Source organism: Arachis hypogaea, chromosome 18 (assembly GCF_003086295.3).
Source record: "Arachis hypogaea cultivar Tifrunner chromosome 18, arahy.Tifrunner.gnm2.J5K5, whole genome shotgun sequence".
Classification (NCBI taxonomy): domain Eukaryota; kingdom Viridiplantae; phylum Streptophyta; class Magnoliopsida; order Fabales; family Fabaceae; genus Arachis; species Arachis hypogaea.
Genome location: NC_092053.1, coordinates 86,647,851 through 86,668,207, shown reverse-complemented (window position 1 = coordinate 86,668,207; position 20,357 = coordinate 86,647,851). Strand labels below are relative to the sequence as shown.

General features: G+C 35.4%; 2 long non-coding RNA genes across 4 annotated transcripts; both read left to right on the top strand.

Moving 5' to 3' along the window:
* Positions 1 to 2,571: 2,571 nt before the first annotated feature.
* On the top strand, positions 2,572 to 6,824 carry LOC112769083 (uncharacterized). 3 transcript variants are annotated; one of them, XR_011876535.1, is made up of 4 exons: positions 2,572 to 3,165; positions 3,254 to 3,356; positions 3,477 to 3,652; positions 6,554 to 6,824. It is a non-coding gene; the product is annotated as an uncharacterized lncRNA (long non-coding RNA). The 3 variants fall into 3 exon arrangements; XR_011876534.1 differs by having other exon boundaries at positions 2,625 to 3,165; positions 3,550 to 3,652; XR_011876536.1 differs by having other exon boundaries at positions 2,625 to 3,165; positions 3,452 to 3,652.
* Positions 6,825 to 9,400: 2,576 nt separating this feature from the next.
* Positions 9,401 to 11,205, top strand: LOC112772679 (uncharacterized). Its single transcript, XR_011876251.1, has 3 exons — positions 9,401 to 9,945; positions 10,034 to 10,136; positions 10,320 to 11,205. It is a non-coding gene; the product is annotated as an uncharacterized lncRNA (long non-coding RNA).
* Positions 11,206 to 20,357: the final 9,152 nt, after the last annotated feature.

Sequence of the window (20,357 nt, the reverse complement as noted above, 5' to 3'; positions counted from 1 at the left end):
CAGAGACTATAGTTGCTAAGTCAGAGAGGCTCTGCTTAGAATTCTCTGTCTGTTGCTGATAAGATGATGGAAAAGGCTTTCTATTGCCAAACCTATTTCTCCCATCATTATTATTATTGAAGCCTTGTTGAGGCTTCTGTTGATCCTTCCATGAGAAATTTGGATGATTTCTCTATGAAAGATTATAGGTATTTTCATGGGATTCTCCCATGTAATTCACCTCTTCCATTGCAGGATTCTCAGGGTCTTAAGCTTCTCCTTCAGAGGAAGCTTCTTTAGTACTGCCAGATGCAACTTGCATTCTAGTCAGATTCTGAGAAATCATATTAACTTGCTGAGTCAATATTTTACTCTGAGCCAATATGGCATTTAGAGTATCAATCTCAAGAACTCCTTTCTTCTGAGTCATCCCATTATTCACAGGAATTATTTCAGAAGTATACATGAACTGGTTATTTGCAACTATTTTAATGAGTTCCTGGGCTTCTCTAGGTGTTTTCTTCAGATGAAGAGATCCACCAGTAGAGTGGTCCAATGACATCTTGGACAATTCAGACAGACCATCATAGAATATACATAACATGCTCAATTCTGAAGGCATGTCAGAAGGACACCTTCTGATCAATTGCTTGTATCTTTCCCAAGCTTCGTAGAGGGATTCACCTTCCTTTTGTCTGAAGGTTTGGACTTCCACTCTAAGCTTGCTCATCTTTTGAGGTGGAAAGAATTTGGCCAAGAAAGCATTGACCAACTTTTCCCAAGAGTTCAGGCTTTCTTTAGGTTTTGAGTCCAACCATATCCTAGCTCTGTTTCTTACAGCAAAGGGAAAAAGCATAAGTCTGTAGACCTCGGGATCAACCCCATTGGTCTTAACAGTATCACAGATCTGCAAGAATTCAGCTAAAAACTGATGAGGATCTTCTTGTGGAAGTCCATAAAACTTGTGATTCTGCTGCATTAGAGAAACTAATTGAGGCTTAAGCTCAAAGTTGTTTGCTCCAATGGCAGGAAATGAGATGCTTCTTCCATAGAAGTTGGAAGTTAGTGCAGTAAAGTCACCAAGCATCTTTCTTGCATCTCTAGCATTGTTGTTGGGTTCGGCTGTCATGTCTGCTTCTTTTTCAAAATTTTCTGTAAGGTCCTCTCCGGAGTGTTGTGCTTTAGCTTCTCTTAGCTTCCTCTTCAGAGTCTTTTCAGGTTTAGAATTAGCTTCAACAAGAATGACCTTATCCTTGTTCCTGCTAATATAAAAAAGAAGAAAATAAAGAGAGAATGGGAATCCTCTATGTCACAGTATAGAGATTCCTTTATGTGAGTATAAAAATAGAAGAATAGAAGAATGAGAAGAGAGAGGAGATGAGTAATTCGAATAGAGAGAAGAGAGAGGGGTTTGAATTATGAGTAGAAGAGAAGTGTTAGTAATTAAATAAGATAAATAGAAAGAGATGAGAGAGAAAGTATTCGAATTTTTTTTAAGTAAAATAAAAAAAAAATATTTTTATTTTTATTTTAATTATTTAGTTAGTGTTTGAAAATATTAAAAAAAAATAAAATAAAATTAGAATTTAAAACAATTAGTTAATTAAAAAGAATTTTAAAAAAGTGGTTAGTGATTTTCGAAAATTAGAAGTGGAAAAGTAGTTAGGTGGTTTTGAAAAAGATAAGAAATAGTAAACATTTTAAAATTAAAACAAACAAGTCAAGTAGTTAGTTGAAAAAGATTTGAAAATAAATTTTGAAAAGATAAGAAGTTAGAAAAAGATTTTGAAATTAAAATTTTAAGAAAGATATAATTGAAATTTATTTTGAAAAAGAATTGAAAAAGAAATTAAAAAGATTTGATTTTTAAAATTAAAGTTGATGGCTTGTGAAACATCCCGCGTTTTTGGAAATCTAAATATAAATAAATTGAGATTTTTTTTTATTAAGTTTAAATTTTATAATTTTAGAAATTATTTTATTAGAAATAATTAAATAGATTCGGAGATAATTTCATTTTAAATCAAATAAGATTCTTAAGTAATTTATTATAATTAAATATTTTGTATAATGTTAGTAATTGAAAAATAAAACAGAATCGTACAATTTAATTTAAGTAACTTATATAATGAAAAATTTATGAGTTATTTTATTAAATTGAGTTCTTAGAGATTAATTTATTAGGAATGATTAAATTGATTTTGATAAATACTTTAATTTTAAGTCAATTAGTATTTATGTACAATCTTGATTATAACTAGTTATTTTATATAAATTGAAATTAAAGTTATGATAGAAAAATAATAAAAGGTTATATAATTTAATATAAGTAATTGATATTTTGAGTTTAACCGTATTTTATAAAATGTGATTAGTATGCTTATTTTGTAATTTAAATTAGAAATAATTATTTGAGCTCATTAATAGATTGATAGATAAAATCTTATGCGTTTTGAAAGTAATTTTTATAGTATTATATTTGAATCTTAAATTGTTATTCTATCTCAAATATTTTATAAAATTTATGTTACCTGAATATATTTTTTCTAGTCTTATGTTTCTTATTTTATACGTACCGTTATTATCTAATACGTATAATCCCTAACCAAACACAAATGCACACGCACACTGCCACTAACCTTTTTCCCAAGTGATCCACTTTCTTTCATTCCTTACCATTCATTTACACTCAACAATTCACCACACATTTTCAATAGTATAACGCAGAGAGGGAGAAAAGGGGGAGACGAGAGACTGAGAAATAGGGGAAGAGGGAGTAAGAGAGCACGAGATGCAGAGGGAAGAGGGGAAGCGGGGAGCAGCGTCGGTGGGTGTCACTACCACCGTTACTGCTGTTGCTATCGATCAGAAGAGGGAGGGAGGCTGTCGCACTTCTAGCCGCCGCTGTTGAAGCTCTCCTCACCACTGTCAACGTCGGTTAGGGCAGAGGAGAAGAGGAAGAATAACGGAGAAGAAAGACTGACGGGGAGGCTAATACGGTGGCTGTTGATTTGGAGCTACTACAAGAACGGCAGTTCCTGCTTCTAATCCCTGTCCTTTTGATTTTTTTTTGGAGCTGCCGTGCATGGAGCTTGTCATCAGAGAAAGCAAGCTGCCGCCACCAACTCTCAATTAAGCTAGGATCCTTCTCCTTGTTCTGATTCCAATTTCCCCATTTTTGAAATCGTAACACTCTCACCCTTACTCTGATTATACCGTGTTTCTCTTCCATGTGCTTGTTTTAATCATGGTTGCCTATATCTTTGTTGCTCAGCCCTTTTTTGGCTCCTATTTCCTGCTACAATTAGGTCGAGTATTGAAGCTGGTGCTGCCATGGGACGGTTGAAGCCATTACTGATTCTGATTTTGTTATCTGGGTACTGGTCTTATCTTCTCCTTAGGGTTGATCCATTTATACGTTTTGTTTTGTCACTACTGTGGTTGCCATGTTCTGGTTTTAATTCTATTTTAGTTCTTTCTTTGTCTTGAATCCCTAGAGCTAAAATTGCTTTTGATTCCTCTCCAATTTGAATCCTCTATTTTACTACAATCATGGTCAATGCTGCGAAGGCTAATATTGTTGCTGTTCCGGTTGCGTGAGAGTTACCACTGCTGCCCTGAAACTAAAAGAGAAGAGAGTTGTTACATTAAAGTATGCGATTGCGACATCGAGGTAGGGGGTTTAAAACGATTTCAATTTAAGAATGCCTACAAGGTTTATTGAATAACTGTAAATAGATTTAATAGCTGTGAGTAATTGATTGATTATGTGAATATTGAATTGTGGTTGAAATTGTGATTGGAATGGTTGAGATTGTGATTTGGAATTGTTGGTTAGTGATATTGATTGATTATGTGGATTGGGAATTGTTTGATGACTAATTGTTGAGAATTTCTGAATTTTAATGGGTTATGTTGGATTTGTTGCCATTGAGCTGTTATTTGGTATATTGTAATGTTAATAAACTTGGTTGGTGGTTGATTTGGAATTAGTTTTGAGGGGTATTGAAGGGTTGGATTTTGAATACAAAATGGTTTGCTGAAAATCCGGTTCTCTTGAAATTAAACGACAACTTTGAAAGTGAATCAATGGCTTTATAGTGACTGAAATGATGAGAATTTAAATGTTAAGTAAATTATATTAAGTGTGATTGTTGAGATTCAATTTTGAAGGTTTCGTATTAACTGGAACATTAGTTATGATTTTTCAAAGTTAAATCGTGGATCTGATTTTCTGCACTATTTTAAATGAAATTAGAAATTTTAAAAATCTATAACTAATTCTATGATGATCGGATTTGTGTGGGACTAATTCTGGATTAAGCTTGGGAATATAGGGAGTTGTACTGGTGAATTTGAGACTTTTTCATCAAGTTTATGATTTATGGTAAATGTTTGAATTATGGATGTCAAATCTGGTTTTTTCTGCAGAATGTTTAACACAGCAGCAACTTGTTTCTTCTAATGGAAATTTTTCACTTTGAATTTTGAAATGGAACTAATTTTAAATAAAACTTTATTCCTATTATTTTAATTCCGTAAAATTTCAGAACAATTGGACTTGTAGTTTTAAAGATATGAATTTTTGAAAGATGATGCATTATGCAGAAAATGCCAGATTCTGTTTTCCTAAATTAGTAACTTTGGGAGTTTATAACTTTTGATCCTGGATAGACATTGAGATGCAACCAATTGGAGGTGAAAATTAAGTATTTTTAGCGTATGTGATTTAAATTTCAGGGTTTTCTATGTTTTAATAAGTGAGTTATGGGACTAGGAAGAGGTTGTGTTCAATGATTTGTAAAACAGAATTCTGCAGAGAATTATCTAACTTCGAAGCTATGTTACTTCTTCATTAAAAATGTTATGACCCTGGAACGAATTGAGAAAGAAATTTGGATGAGTTATGTTTAACCACATTAATTTTGAAGGTAGTAGAATTTAATTTGGATTTTATATAAAATTTCGAATGTTGTATGCTGCTGCTGTCTTCTGGTTTTAAAACACTACAGAGCAGTCACGGTTTTACTTATATTTCCGAAGCTAGAGTCAGCAAAAAATTGTGATTTTTGTTTTAATAGAAAGCTTAATCCGAGACGGTCACATGGATATAAAGTTTGCGTGATTCCGATTTCATTGGATATTTTAAAAACAAAATGGAAATCAAGCTGCCAAGTTGTGTCGGTAATTATTTTGGATATGAAATTTAAGAAATAGATTTTCTATACTATTATCAAATATTTTTGAGAATATATTTTTATGGCAATTGCTGAAAGAGGCTGATGAAATGTTGAGAAAGAAGGAACCCGTAAGGGTGGCTAAGTTTTATTTTTAAAGGAGATTATGTCGAAATTTTTATAAAAGTATAAGAACTTAATCAAAATCAATATTTAAGGCTTATTTAATGATAATAACTTCAATGATTCTTTTAAGAAAATATTATTTGGTATACGAGATTGTTGGCAAGGGCGTGGGTCTTGTCCCGCTTGCGTATTTGTAATTATGAAAGAAAAAGGAAAGAGTAAAGTACTTACTGTATGATTATATGTTGCTTGAGGCAACCCAAGAGATATTTGTTTATTTGTTTGTTGTTTGAAGCAACCCAAGAGATGTTTGTTTGTTGCTTGAGGCAACCTAAGAGATATTGTTTGCTTATTTGTTGCTTAAATGCAACCCAAGAGATATTATATATATTTGTTTCTTAATTATATATACATATATTTGTTGCTTAATGCAACCCAAGAGATATTATTTATTTGCTTGTTGCTTAATGCAACCCAAGAGATGTTTGTTTATTTATCTATTGCCCTGAGGCAACCCAAGAGTAATTTTCCGTTCCCAAGAGTATATTTCCTGCGAGTAGAAAGCAGAGGCTGTCTCAATAGAGCTGCTAATAATTATATGTGCATTTATTTGAACAGAAAATCGTATTCGGGAAATCATGAACTCGTGACCGGATAAATATCGGGAATGCAGGTGCTAACCGACACATTAGCTCATGGCCTACACTAGGACTAGACATTCATCATATGCATCTATGTGACATTGTTTGGGTGTGTATATTGTAATTGGTTTGCCTAAGTGAATAATTCTGTTTAATTGCTAATTGCTATACTTGATGTAATTGCTCTTGATTATGTTTGAACCTCATTACCTGTGTTTGTAACTGATTGTTTGGATTGTGGTGATTGGATGTTGATTGAGTTGTTTGGGCCTGAGGCCATGACTGGTGCGTTTGAGGTCTAGTTTTGTATAAAGTATCTAACTGGTTTAGCATAGACTTAATGAACCTATGCTTGGAGCAGGATGATCATTTATACCACGTAGGTAACTTCTTTTACGTTATGGTCTAGTAAAGTATGAAAAATCAAACTGGTTCAGCATAGACTTAATGAACGTATGCTTGGAACAGGTTGGTCATTCATACAGTCTAGGAAAACTTTTAAGAGTTTTATGAAGAAAATGTGGGTCTAGGATTTTGAATAATTAACTAATGCTTTTAAAGAAGGTTAATTTTCTTTTAGATGTCTCTGAATGAAATTAACTATTTGCGCTTTATTCTATACTTTTGCAGCATTCTCGACCTCTACTGAGAACATGTGGTTGGGTTCTCACCCCCAAATTTTCCACCCTTTCAGTGACACAGGTTTGAAGATGCAATATGAAGCTGCAAGCGATTAGTAGGCTTTCTTTATGGTTTTAATGCATTCATAGAGTCCCCTCGCTCTTGTCCTTTGAGGTTTTATTTTAACAGAGGGGTAGGTGTTGTATTTGGGTTTATATGACTTCTTATGTATACGAATTACTTTTAATAATACTTATGTGATTGTTATTATTATTTGCAATATTTATCCTTGATACATGTCCTTAATAAATAAAAACAGAATTTTCTGGCATTTTCTTAAAACTGAAATGCGATCTCAATACAAAGGCTCGATAATTAAGTAGTTAATACTAGAAAAGGTTACGTAATGTTCTTTCTAGTAGAAATACCCTGACTTAAGCAAGGTATTTTGCTGGAAGGGATGGTACAATATGGTATCAGAGCAGTCCTTCCTGTAGAGCCTTGGGAGTGGACTGACTATGCTTCATTGCATACTCTGAATGTCTGTCATGCTTTTTAACTTGTTCTGATAACAAGAGTTTATGTTTTATATGCATGACTGTCTAGTGATTAACGCTATTAGTTTACCATTGCATACCTCATGGTATCAAGTTTGGCCAACTTAATACTAATGATTTATGTATATGAAACACTAATGGGTTATCATAGATGAAATAGAAGTGATAGATTAACACGAATCACAAGGTTTTGGGGACGTTAGAAACTAAATTCTAGAGATTAGTTCCGTTTCGACGTATGCTCTTTATTCGTGCTTAGTGTTATCTCTTCCTCTACTAATTGTATTGGAATTTCTAGTTTCTGATCTTTTTCTTGTTAATCTTGTATTATCATTCGTTCATGTCCTTGCTTGACTCTGTATCTGGTTGTTACTTGAATCTTTTGAAACATTTATCCTTACCTTACAAACTCTATGTTCCTTGCTCTAAATTCGGAATTATTTCGGTGCAACATATCATCTCTTGTAATTTCCTTCTTCAGTACTTGTTTCAGATTCCCTTCGGAAAAAAAAAATTCAATTTAAATCTTTTCTTACTTGATTGTATCCACAACCCTTGCTTAGATTTTGATGGGATTGTTTTTAATTCAGCCTAGACTTTCTTACATAAACTCTGAAGCTTCTTTATGTAGTTTAATCTTGTTTATCTGTGATATACCACTTATCTTTTATTGATTTATAGAAAATTTTATTTCAGAATTTATTCTTTAAATAGAAGCTCATTTTCTGCCAACTTTACTATAATTCTATAGCTATGTACTTAAGTATCCTCCAAGATTTTTTTAAAGAAAATATTTTGCCCTTAACATCAAACACGCTTTAATTTACAAAACCATGCATGATTTGTTTTGATTTAAAAATTAAATCGATATAACATATTATTTATACTAAGTTTAGTACTTTGAAAAATGTTAGATTTATATATATTCTTTTGAAAAAGATAAACTAATTCCTTCTATTTCAAATTGAAGTTGTTTAAAATTGTTGTACTATTTTCCCTAATAACATTCATATTGAAACTGTTCGATTCATAATTTCTTCCTAAGCCTTGAATTAATTCCCTTTATGCTCCATTTCATTGCTTATATATATCCTTGTTTGTTGACGATCTCATGTATTCCTTCAAAACCTTGCGAAATACCATCTTGTGCAATTGCAAACTTGAGTATTCTTCCAATTTCTCGCATAAACCTTTCATGCCGTTTGTCTTTCTCTTCTCATATTTCGTATTCCTTATATACGCTAGTTCTTAGGGACGCAATTTTTGTGCAGAGAAAGTGAGTCTGGTAAGTGTACGAAGTTATAAGGAGTCATGAAGTTTTAAGGCGACGAGAGGAAGTGATCATGCTTTGTTAAGAGTTCTGAACGAACATTGTGCCTATTTAATTTTAGATTTTGAAATTTGGTTTGCATCACCTAATATATTTTCTTCTATGTTTATGTGATATGATTTTCTTGGTATCTTTAAAATATTCAAAAGGGGATGTGCATATAAATCTTTTCTTCATCTTATATCAATTTTCGAGGGCGAAAATTTTTGTAAGTTAGATAGAATGTAACATCCCGCGTTTTTGAAAATCTAAAATAAATTGTGATTTTATCTTATTAAGTTTAAACTTTATAACTTTAGAAATTATTTTATTAGAAATAATTAAATAGATTCGGAGATAATTTCATTTTAAATCAAATAAGATTCTTAAGTAATTTATTATAATTAAATATTTTGTATAATGTTAGTAATTGAAAAATAAAACAGAATCATACAATTTAATTTAAGTAACTTATATAATGAAAAAGTTATGACTTATTTTATTAAATTGAGTTCTTAGAGATTAATTTATTAGGAATGATTAAATTGATTTTGATAAATACTTTAATTTTAAGTCAATTAGTATTTATGTACAATCTTGATTATAACTAGTTATTTTATATAAATTGAAATTAAAGTTATGATAGAAAAATAATAAAAGGTTATATAATTAAATATAAGTAATTGATATTTTGAGTTTAACCGTATTTTATAAAATGTGATTAGTATGCTTATTTTGTAATTTAAATTAGAAATAATTATTTGAGCTCGTTAATAGATTGATAGATAAAATCTTATGTGTTTTGAAAGTAATTTTTATAGTATTATATTTGAATCTTAAATTGTTATTCTATCTCAAATATTTTATAAAATTTATGTTACTTGAATATATTTTTCCTAGTCTTATGTTTCTTATTTTATACGTACCGTTATTATCTAATACGTATATTCCCTAACCAAACACAAACACACACGCACACTGCCACTAACCCTTTCCCCAAGTGATCCACTTTCTTTCATTCCTTACCATTCATTTACACTCAACAATTCACCACACATTTTCAATAGTATAACGCAGAGAGGGAGAAAAGGGGGAGACAAGAGACTGAGAAACAGGGGAAGAGGGAGTAAGAGAGCACGAGATGCAGAGGGAAGAGGGGAAGCGGGGAGCAGCGCCAGTGGGTGTCACTGCCACCGTCGCTGCTGTTGCTATCGAATAGAAGAGGGAGGGAGGCTGTCGCACTTCTAGCCGCCGCTGTTGAAGCTCTCCTCACCACTGTCAACGTCGGTTAGGGCAGAGGAGAAGAGAAAGAATAACGGAGAAGAGAGACTGACGGGGAGGGTAATACGGTTGTTGTTGATTTGGAGCTGCTACAAGAACGGCGGTTCCTGCTTCTAATCCCTGTCCTTTTGATTTTTTTTGGAGCTGCCGTGGATGGAGCTTGTCATTAGAGAAAGCAAGCTACCGCCACCAACTCTCAATTAAGCTAGGATCCTTCTCCTTGTTCTGATTCCAATTTCCCCATTTTTGAAACCGTAACACTCTCACCCTTACTCTGATTATACCGTGTTTCTCTTCCATGTGCTTGTTTTAATCATGGTTGCCTATATCTTTGTTGCTCAGCCCCTTTTTGGCTCCTATTTCCTGCTACAATTAGGTCGAGTATTGAAGCTGGTGCTGCCATGGGACAGTTGAAGCCATTACTGATTCTGATTTTGTTATCTGGGTACTGGTCTTATCTTCTCCTTAGGGTTGATCCAGTTATACGTTTTGTTTTGTCACTGCTGTGGTTGCCATGTTCTGGTTTTAATTCTATTTTAGTTCTTGCTTTGTCTTGAATCCCTAGAGCTGAAATTGCTTTTGATTCCTCTCCAATTTGAATCCTCTATTTTACTGCAATCATGGTCAGTGCTGCGAAGGCTAATATTGTTGCTGTTCCGGTTGCGTAAGAGTTACCGCTACTACCCTGAAACTAAAAGAGAAGAGAGTTGTTACGTTAAAGTATGCGATTGCAACATCGAGGTAGGGGGTTTAAAACGATTTCAATTTAAGAATGCCTACAAGGTTTATTGAATAACTGCAAATAGATTTAATAGCTGTGAGTAATTGATTGATTATGTGAATATTGAATTGTGGTTGAAATTGTGATTGGAATGGTTGAGATTGTGATTTGGAATTGTTGGTTAGTGATATTGATTGATTATGTGGAATGGGAATTGTTTGATGACTAATTGTTGAGAATTTCTGAATTTTAATGGGTTATGTTGGATTTGTTGCCATTGAGCTGTTATTTGGTATATTGTAATGTTAATAAACTTGGTTGGTGGTTGATTTGGAATTGGTTTTGAGGGGTATTGAAGGGTTGGATTTTGAATACAAAATGGTTTGCTGAAAATCAGGTTCTCTTGAAATTAAACGGCAACTTTGAAAGTGAATCAGTGGCTCTATAGTGACTGAAATGATGAGAATTTACATGTTAAGTAAATTATATTAAGTGTGATTGTTGAGATTCAATTTTGAAGGTTTCGTATTAACTGGAACATTAGTTATGATTTTTCAAAGTTAAATCGTGGATCTGATTTTCTGCACTATTTTAAATGAAATTATATACTTTAAAAATCTATAACTAATTCTATGATGATCGAATTTGCGTGGGACTAAGTCTGGATTAAGCTTGGGAATATAGGGAGTTGGAGTGGTGAATTTGAGACTTTTTCATCAAGTTTATGATTTATGGTAAATTTTTGAATTATGGATGTCAAATCTGGTTTTTTCTGCAGAACGTTTAACACAGCAGCAACTTGTTTCTTGTAAGACCCAGAACTTTTGAAAAGTCTTATTATGATCAAGTCTCAAATCATATAGTTATTTATAGCCTTATTTTCAGAGATTATTTTATTGAACTTGAGATAAGTTATGATTATTATCCAATTTTATAATTATTGGATTATTTTCTATATTTAAAGTATAAGGTTGATAGTTATGAGATAATAAGGATTTTATATGATTTAGATTAGATAAGTAATATTTTAAATATTATTACTGCTATTTTGGAAAATGAAGAAATTAATTATATTACTTCTAATTATTTGATATGGGCATTTTATTGAAAATAAATTGTAAAATTGATGAGCAAATAGTATTTTTTTATATATAATTAGTGTTGGATTTAAATTGAGTTTCAATTATTATATTTTCCCCAATTTCGTTTGAAATTACTATAAAGCCCCTAACCCTAATTTTGCTAAACCCATTCCCTTCCATCCTCCCTCCACGCTGCGTAGCCCAACCCCTTTCCTCACTGCCTTTGCTGCGCAGCAGCAACAACAACAACACACGCAGTTTCCTTTGTTCTCTAAGAAAGAAAGAAACAAAGAGAAAGAGAGATCTGAGGGGAAGTAGAGGAGACCGGAAAAGAAAGGGGGAAGGAGGCCACGTTGCTGCCGCTGCTACCAATCCGCGCCGCCAGGGTCGTCCCGTCCATGGAGCCATGAGTCGCGCCGTGTCACTGAGAGGAGAAGGGGAACTCACCGCGTCGCTGTCACCTATAAGTCGCACTGTTGCCCGTGCCGCCGCTAGTCCACCATGGAGCCAACGTCGAGCTCGCGGGTGAGGGGGAGACACAGCGCCGCCGACTTCGCCAGTATTTCACCGTCGAATCCTCCTTGCCGCCGCCGTTCAAATCATGATTCGGAGAGGGAAGAGATGCGAGCCATGGCCGGAGGAGAGAAGACGCCGTGTCTGGAAGCCGCCGTCATCCTCGCCACAGGGTCAGCCGCTGTCATGTATGGCAGAGCCAGAAAGAGAGAGTTCAGGAGTAGAGCAGGCGAGAGAGATCTACGACTAAGCTGGGAGTCCAACCACCGCGTCCAGCCGCCGTTTGTGTCGCCGGCGCTGCCTCCGCTGGAGTTGCCACCATCAGAAAGGGGTTTCGACCGCCGCAAGTGTCACTGCCGGAAAAAGGGAGCTGCGTCTCTGTGTTTCTGACCGCTGGGAATGGTTCTGTGACTTCCGGGAGCACCGCTGGAGCCTTTGGCTACTTTTGCCATCGCCGAAAAATTCTATCGGTAAGGACTTTAAGTTGGTTCTCCTTTCCGTTGAGTTTCTGGGAACCTCATTGTCACTGCACATGGTTCAGGTCACTGCTACTGCTTGAGGTAGCTCTCGGGCTGTTGCCAAACCGGTTCGAAGACCGCCGCTGTTTCGGTTCAGCCGTTTCTTCTTCGGTTCGGTAAGCGTTTCGATTTGAAAGCCTTTTCGTTACTGTTCTGTAATCTCACGCCGAGGTTTGTGGCATTAATCGCTATAAGATTGAGTTTCGGGTGTTGTATGTTGCGATTAGAGTTGCTAAGACTGTTGAGAAAACAAGTGGAGCCGGGTTGTTGGTTGCCGCCAATTCGGGTTGAGGCGGAAAGGACTCTGTGATGCGTTTGGGCTATGGTTTTGCGTTGAGGTAGGGGCGCTTTCCGAAAACTATAGCTTATTGTTGGAATTATTACATACAGATACTGATATGAGATATTGTGTATTTGGTGATTGTATCTGCCTTATGTGTTATTTGATTGACTCGAGTGATTATGGATGTTGGTTTGGTTGAATTGTTGTGCGGCTTTGTGAAATGTAATGTTTTGAAGTTGATTCTTTAAAAGATTTAAAATCTGAGTTTAATCCGTTGAGGATTGGTTTGAATTGAGTCAATTATTTTGATGATGTGAAAAATAGAATACACTCTTGAATTCAGCTTGGCTTGCTTTAAATGATCTGGTTTTTGATAAATGATTGTTACTGAACCGTTTCTTTAAAGCTTTGGAAATGAGTTTATTCGACTGATAACGATTTGATGTTTGAAACAGTTTTCTTGAAATATGGAATTGAGATGACTGTTGGATTTGGCTTGCCTTGAACTGATTTTGGAATTTGGGCTGTTCGAAAAGGATTGTGAAATGGTTTTGTTGGGACCCGAACCGGGTAGCAAAGTCCAAGTTTTAGGGGAGATGCTGCCGGAATTTCTATAAAATCCGAGTCTTTATTAAAATATTGTTTGGAAAAATGATGAGTTAAAGACTTCTACTATTTTATTTGAATTATCAAGAAAAGGATGGTTAATGCTTTTGAAATGAATTATTAAAGAGGAAATTATGATTTAGTCTTGCTTCGTAAGAAAGCCATTGTATCTCTTTCAGGAGAAAGTTAATTAGGTGAAACTTATGTTTTAAAGTTGTTTTAAATGTGACAAGGGCAATGCCTTTGAATTTGACTCGAGGGTTTCAATTAGAGGAGTTTCAATGACTTTGAAAGAACCTAAATGTCTATTGACAAGTTCCATTTTGAAATGTTTTGAGAAAGGTTTTAAGTACTCTTTGAATCCTGAACTTTTGCAAGACAAACAATTTTGAACAGTTGAAACGCTTTAGAATTTGTCATGGGGGTTGAAGCTGGTTTTGCCTAAGTAAAGGAAACGGCTTTGAAGGAAGTAAATGATTACGTGACTCGGTTTGCCTATGTGAATAATTGCTAATTGTCCTACTTGCAATAAATGTTTGTTTGTGCTTGCATCTTCCTATTTGTGTTTGCTACTGGGACTCTGTTGGACTGTGGTGATTGGTTGATGGTTGGATTGTTTGGGCCTAGAGCTGTGGTTGAAATGAGATGAACCGATGGTTGATTTCGGTTTTGTGTTTCTAGTTCGGAATAAAATATGAAAGGCTGTTTCGGTTCAGCATAGATAAACCGTTTTGAAAGGCTTTTGAGTTTTTGAGAATTGAACGGTTCTTCTTTCAGAAAAGATTTTCAGACTTTACTTTTACTGTAAACCGTTGTTTTTGAAAAGGAGGTATAAGACGGTTATTAATCACTGGTACGGTTTATCTTCACGTATCCTATTACAGTAATTCCCAAAAACCCTCTACTGAGAACCCTTTCGAGGATGATGTTCTCACCCCCTACATTTTTTCCCTTTCAGGATATGGCGCAGAAGTTATGAAGAGTTCATTTAGTTGTTGTTGATATGCTCTGTATTGCTTTAGTATATTTTTGTTCCCTCGCCTTTATCTTGATACATTCTGTAAGAGGGATAGGAATTGTATTGGTTAATGCTTGTAATATGATATATATATCTATGTATATATATGGATGTATCCTTTATGAGATTTTGTAAGTTGTATGGTATCTATGGATGTATGTTATCGAATGAAAGTATTTTGGGAGTGGTATTGCGGTCTAAAGTTTTGAACAGGCTCATATTTTAGTATTAAATATTATAAGTGTCCTCGTAATGTCCGAGCTATCAGAGTTGCGCAGCCGGAAGCGTGAGCTTTGTTAGTTAGGGTGTTACATTATGGTATCAGAGCAGTCCTTCCTGTAGAGCCTGAGGAATGGACCGACTATGCTTCAGTTGCATACTCTGAGCGTTTGTCATGTATTAGGTCTTGTCGAATGACGAGAATTAGAGCTTTATGCATATGACGGTCTATTGATTAATGCTGTTAGTCTTGCATTGCATAATTCTTGGTATTAAGTTTGGCCGGCTTAATACTAGTGAATTATGTATATGAGAGTACTAATGAGTTATCATAGATGATATACGAGTTTTGAGTAAAGCGAATCGCGGGTTTTGGGAACATTGGAAATTATTTCTCGAGGCTATTCAGTTGTGTGTCTTGAATTCTGTTCGAGTCGACCTGTTCCTTCATGTCCTAACTTGAAGTTTTTGTTTGTTAGTCCTTTTGAAAAGTAGTTTGATTTTTCAACTCTATTCCTCTATCGATATACATCCTTGTTTGACCTTAAGTGCATATGCTGGTTTAAGATCCTTGTTGCATCTATCTTCCTCTGTTTGAGTTCCTCTTGATTCAGGTATTCTTTGATATAGTTTTGAACTTGTCTTAACGCGCTGTGTCTTTTAACTCCGGGTTCTGAGTCCATTCTTTGAGAAATTGTTGATTCAGTTTTTCTCTTACTTGACAGTAATCACAGCCAATTTTGAGATTTTATAAATTGCGGTTGATTAGATATATACTTTTCTATATATGAAACTTTGAGATTACTTATACAGTTTAACAACTATTTCTTTCTAGTACCTCGCCTGTACTTTTACTGGTTTACGGAATTGCACTTACTTTAAAAGTAAATTGACTTTCTAGTAATTTTACTATAGTTCTAATGTGCATTTTCAATTAATTATGTATTTTGAGTATTTTTCAAAATTCTGGAAAGAAAGGGGATTTCTTGCTTTTATCCCGGTTGAGTTTCGTTTGATAAACTCTACTTAATTCATTTTGATTTGAGTTTGATTTAGCATACTACATGGTTTATGCCATTGTTGTTCTTTTGAAAATGTTGGACTCACAGCTTTATTCTTATGAATGGACTCGTTCCTTCTTAAGCTTTTCACCTCGATGAATGTCATACGTGATTTTATTTTTAACTAATCTTTTACACCTTGTGAACATTACCATTGATCTTGGTTTTTCTTCTCTGGTGAATCTCATTCTTATATGAGTCAGTTTGATTCGTTTCAAATTAGTGCTTCGTTTAATCTTTCATTATCTCTACAAGAGTTTCTAGTCAAAGATTTATCCTTGAGAAATTACTAATGATTGAGTTGTCTTTTCCTATGACTTTCTTTTGGATCAATTGGAGGCTTGTTGGATGTCTCACGACTAGTGGATCTTGTTTAAACTACTTTAATTTAAGATCTTTTCTTGTATGGCTTGACTCCTTTTCAAGTACATCCTAATCTTCTTGATTATCGTTGTGAGATGGTGATTTCAAGTATACTTTTGGAGTCTTGTTTTGATTTTTATAAAGCAGATTGAACTCTCTTTGAAGAAGTTCCAAATCGAACTTATTTTTCAGTTGCTTGGTTATAATCGAAATCATTGTTCAATTTTTGACGAAATTGTTTTAAAGTTGACTTGCGCTATTTTAAATGAGGTTTTGAAAAGTTTTCTTGTTTAATGGAAATCGGTTCGTTTGTAACGCACCACTTGTTTCCTTTACCAATTTACACGCAAACTTTTACCTCGGATTTTCTCTTCCAAGTAGAGTTTAACTTTCTCTTTCGTCCTTGCTAAGACTTTCATACACGCTTGTTTGAATATGGACTTTGGGAGTTTCTGAACAAGCATTTGATTTCTCTCCTGAGTTTTGTGAATTACTTTTGGTTAAGATTGTGCACTTAACTAATTTCAAAAATATTTGATGAAAATATTTTAGCTCTTAGCCAAGCCGGTGTGCATCTTGTTCTTAAAACTCTACATGATCTATTTCAACATGAAATCGTATTGAAGTGAAGCCACGTTTATTCTTTTACTGCTCTCTTGAAGAATGTTTGTTGCTCAACTTTTCTTTTAGACTGCGAAGTGGTTTTTCCGCAAGTTTCGGGTCCTTTATGAACAATGTATTCGGAAGTGCTTTTAATCGTGCTCGAGTTCTGTGAGCTTTGTCTTGGGTTTGAAATATTCTCTTCTGTAAACTGATGACAAGTCATCCTAGCCCATTTTAGCTAGTCTTTTTCTTTAGTTTTCATTAGAATTATGCACTTTCTTGAGCTACAAGCAAGCTAATTGAGTAGATTTTCATGTTTCCCTTGATTGAACCAACCATATGTGAATTCATGCCATTTCATGAGGTTTTGTGCTATATTTGTTGCATATTGTGGAAGATTGAATACCTCATGATTTTGAGCAAAGCTTTGATTAGTTTGGTTGATCAATGATAGGTGAAGAAGGCTTGGAGAAAGGTTGAAGCAAAGAGGAATGGCTAGAAGTGAAGAAAGGGATAAGTGAAAGTGAACTTGGAGGCATGAAGTTAGCCCCAACGTTAGCCCCCTAACTTGGAGGCTAATGTTGGGCATGAAGTACTCCCTGGGCTCCCACGTTTGAGCCAACGTTAGCCCCCTAACTTGGAGGCTAACGTTGGCACATGACATTGCAAAAGAGGTGGCCAACGTTAGCTCCAACGTTAGCCCCCTAACTTGGAGGCTAACGTTGGAACTTGAGAGTTTCTCCCCTGGGCACCAACGTTTGCGCCAACATTAGCCCCCTAACTTGGAGGCTAACGTTGGCACATGAACCACAAAGGGAGGGGCACCAACGTTTGCGCCAACGTTAGCCCCCTAACTTGGAGGCTAACGTTGGCACCACTAGCATATAAGGAAGGCCAACGTTAGGGTCAAAGTTAGACCCCTAACGTTGGCACCAACGTCCAAACCAGGGAATTTAGCTTGCTGATATGAAAAGTTAGGGTCAAAGTTAGACCCCTAACTTTGACCCTAACGTTGAGACCAACTTTGGCTAACTTCATTTCCGGTTCAATTGGTTCACTTCAGTTCTTCTTCAATCTTCAAAGAGCAATCAACCAAGGCCTCTTTCAACCCAATTCCACCAAGAACAAAGGCCCAACTCAAGGCTTGAAGATCATTTTGGAAAGTGTATAAATAGGATAGAATTCAAGTTATTCGGGGAGCTTTCCTTTTAGAATTTTCATAATAGCTTTCCTGGGAGAGTTTTCCTTAGGAGCTTTCCTTTTAGAATTTTCATAATAGCTTTCCTGGGAGAGTTTTCCTTAGGAGCTTTCCTTTTAGAATTTTGATAATAGTTTTTGGGAAGCTTTTGTTACTGAGTGAACTTGAATTTCTTTGTTTCCTTTTACTTTCAATTTCATTTTACTTTTGTCTTGGATTTTAGATTGGAGAATTGAAGAAATTCTGTTTCAATCTCAATCTTGGATCTCTCTGCTTTCTTTACTGTTAATTGAATTTCATTTCCGGTTCATTGTTCTTCATCTCTGTTCTTTGCAATTTACAATTCCCTTGCAATCATCTTGTTGGATCTAGGAAGGCATTGAGATCTAGACTTGGTTTTCTAGTCTCTGGGTCCTGAGATCTGAATTTCTCATTTCAATTCCCTGTTTATTGCTTTTTTTGTTCATTTACTTTACTGCTTCAAGATCCGGTTCAATCCCAATTCCCTTTCCCTCTTCTGTTTGATGCAATTTAGTTTTTCCTTGTTTAATTTCTGCAAATCCACATCCCAATCCCCTTTACATTTCAAGCAATTTACATTTCTTGCACTTTAAGTTTCTGCAATTTACATTTCTTGCACTTTAAGTTTCTGCCATTTAATTTCTTGTTCTTTAAGTTTCAGCAATTTACTTTCCCGCTCTCTTTAATTTCATGCAATTTGCTTTCTGCAAATCACAAATCACCCAACCAACACTTGATTCGCTTGACTAAATCAACCACTAAACTAAAATTGCTCAATCCTTCAATCCCTGTGGGATCGACCTCACTCCCGTGAGTTTTTATTACTTGATACGACCCGGTACACTTGCCGGTTAGTTTTGGGTGTTTTGGGAGAGATTCGTTTCTCACCAAAATATCTCATCAAGTTTTTGGCGCCGTTGCCGGGGATTGATTAGATTGACAATGATTAAGTGAAGTGGTAATCTAGATCAAGCACTTTTTCTTTAATTTTGATTAACCCACTAACTGTTTGATTTTTTGCTTAAACTAACTAACACTTCAGTCTGGCAGTAAATTGAAGTGTCACTAGTTTTGTGCATTTCTCATGTTCTGCTTGTATGTCAGGTACAAGAAGAACCGTACCCAATTTTCATGAACAAGACGAAAGAACTCTCAGGAGGTTAAGAAGAGCTGAAAGAGGGAAAAACATTGTTGGAGAAGAGGAATCAGACGAAGAATTCCAAGAGATGGAGGAACATTTAACCAATCCACCAGGTGGAGAAGACAACAACAATGGCAACCCACCCCAGAGGAGAGTTTTGGCTTCCTACACCTTTGCAAATCCTAGACATTGTGGGAGCAGCATCTTGGCTCCAAATGTCAATGCTAACAATTTTGAACTCAAGCCACAACTCATCACTTTGGTTCAGAACAATTGCTCTTTTGGTGGAGGACCACTTGAGGACCCACACCAACATTTATCCACCTTCCTGAGGATATGCAACACTGTCAAAACTAATGGAGTGCCCCCTGACAGCTACAAGCTGATGCTATTCCCATTTTCTCTCAGGGACAAGGCCACTCAATGGTTAGAATCTTTTCCAAGAGACAGCATCAACAACTGGGATGATTTGGTAACTAAGTTCCTTGCAAAATTTTATCCACCTCAGAGGATTATAAGGTTAAAGGCTGAGGTTCAAACATTTACACAAATGGAGGCCGAACCTATCTATGAGGCATGGGAGAGATACAAGGCTCTGATCAGGAAATGTCCCCCTGCTATGTTTAATGAGTGGGAGAAGCTTCAAAACTTCTATGAAGGCTTAACACTGAAATCTCAGGAAGCTTTGGATCATTCAGCTAGAGGTTCCTTGCAACTCATGAAAACTGCAGAAGAGGCTCAAGAACTCATTGATATGGTGTCCAACAACCAATATTTCTTTGCTCATCAAAGAAGCCGCCAACCATCACAAAGAAGAGGAGTAATGGAACTAGAAGGAGTGGATTCAATCCTAGCTCAAAACAAGATGATGCAGCAGTAAATTCAACAACAATTTGAGCAAATGGCCAAGAGGATTGATAGTCTCCAAGTTGCAGCAGTCAACACTAGCCAACCATCAACCACATGGGGACAGAGTGAAGAAACTCAAGAAGAACAACAACAAGAGCAAGTTCAGTATATGCACAACCAAGGACCAAATGAAGTGTATGGTGATACATACAATCCATCCTGGAAGAACCACCCAAACCTCAGATGGGGAGATAACCATACCCAAAACCAACAACCATGGCAGAGGAACTCAAACCAACACAATCCAAGAAACAACCAAAATCACAACCAGCAGCAGACTAACCAAAACCCCTACAGAAAACCTCAAAACAACTACCCCAACATCAACCAATACCAATCTAATAACCAACCAACCAACCAAAATGCCTACCATCCACCACCCACATCTCACAACCCACCTCAAATATCAC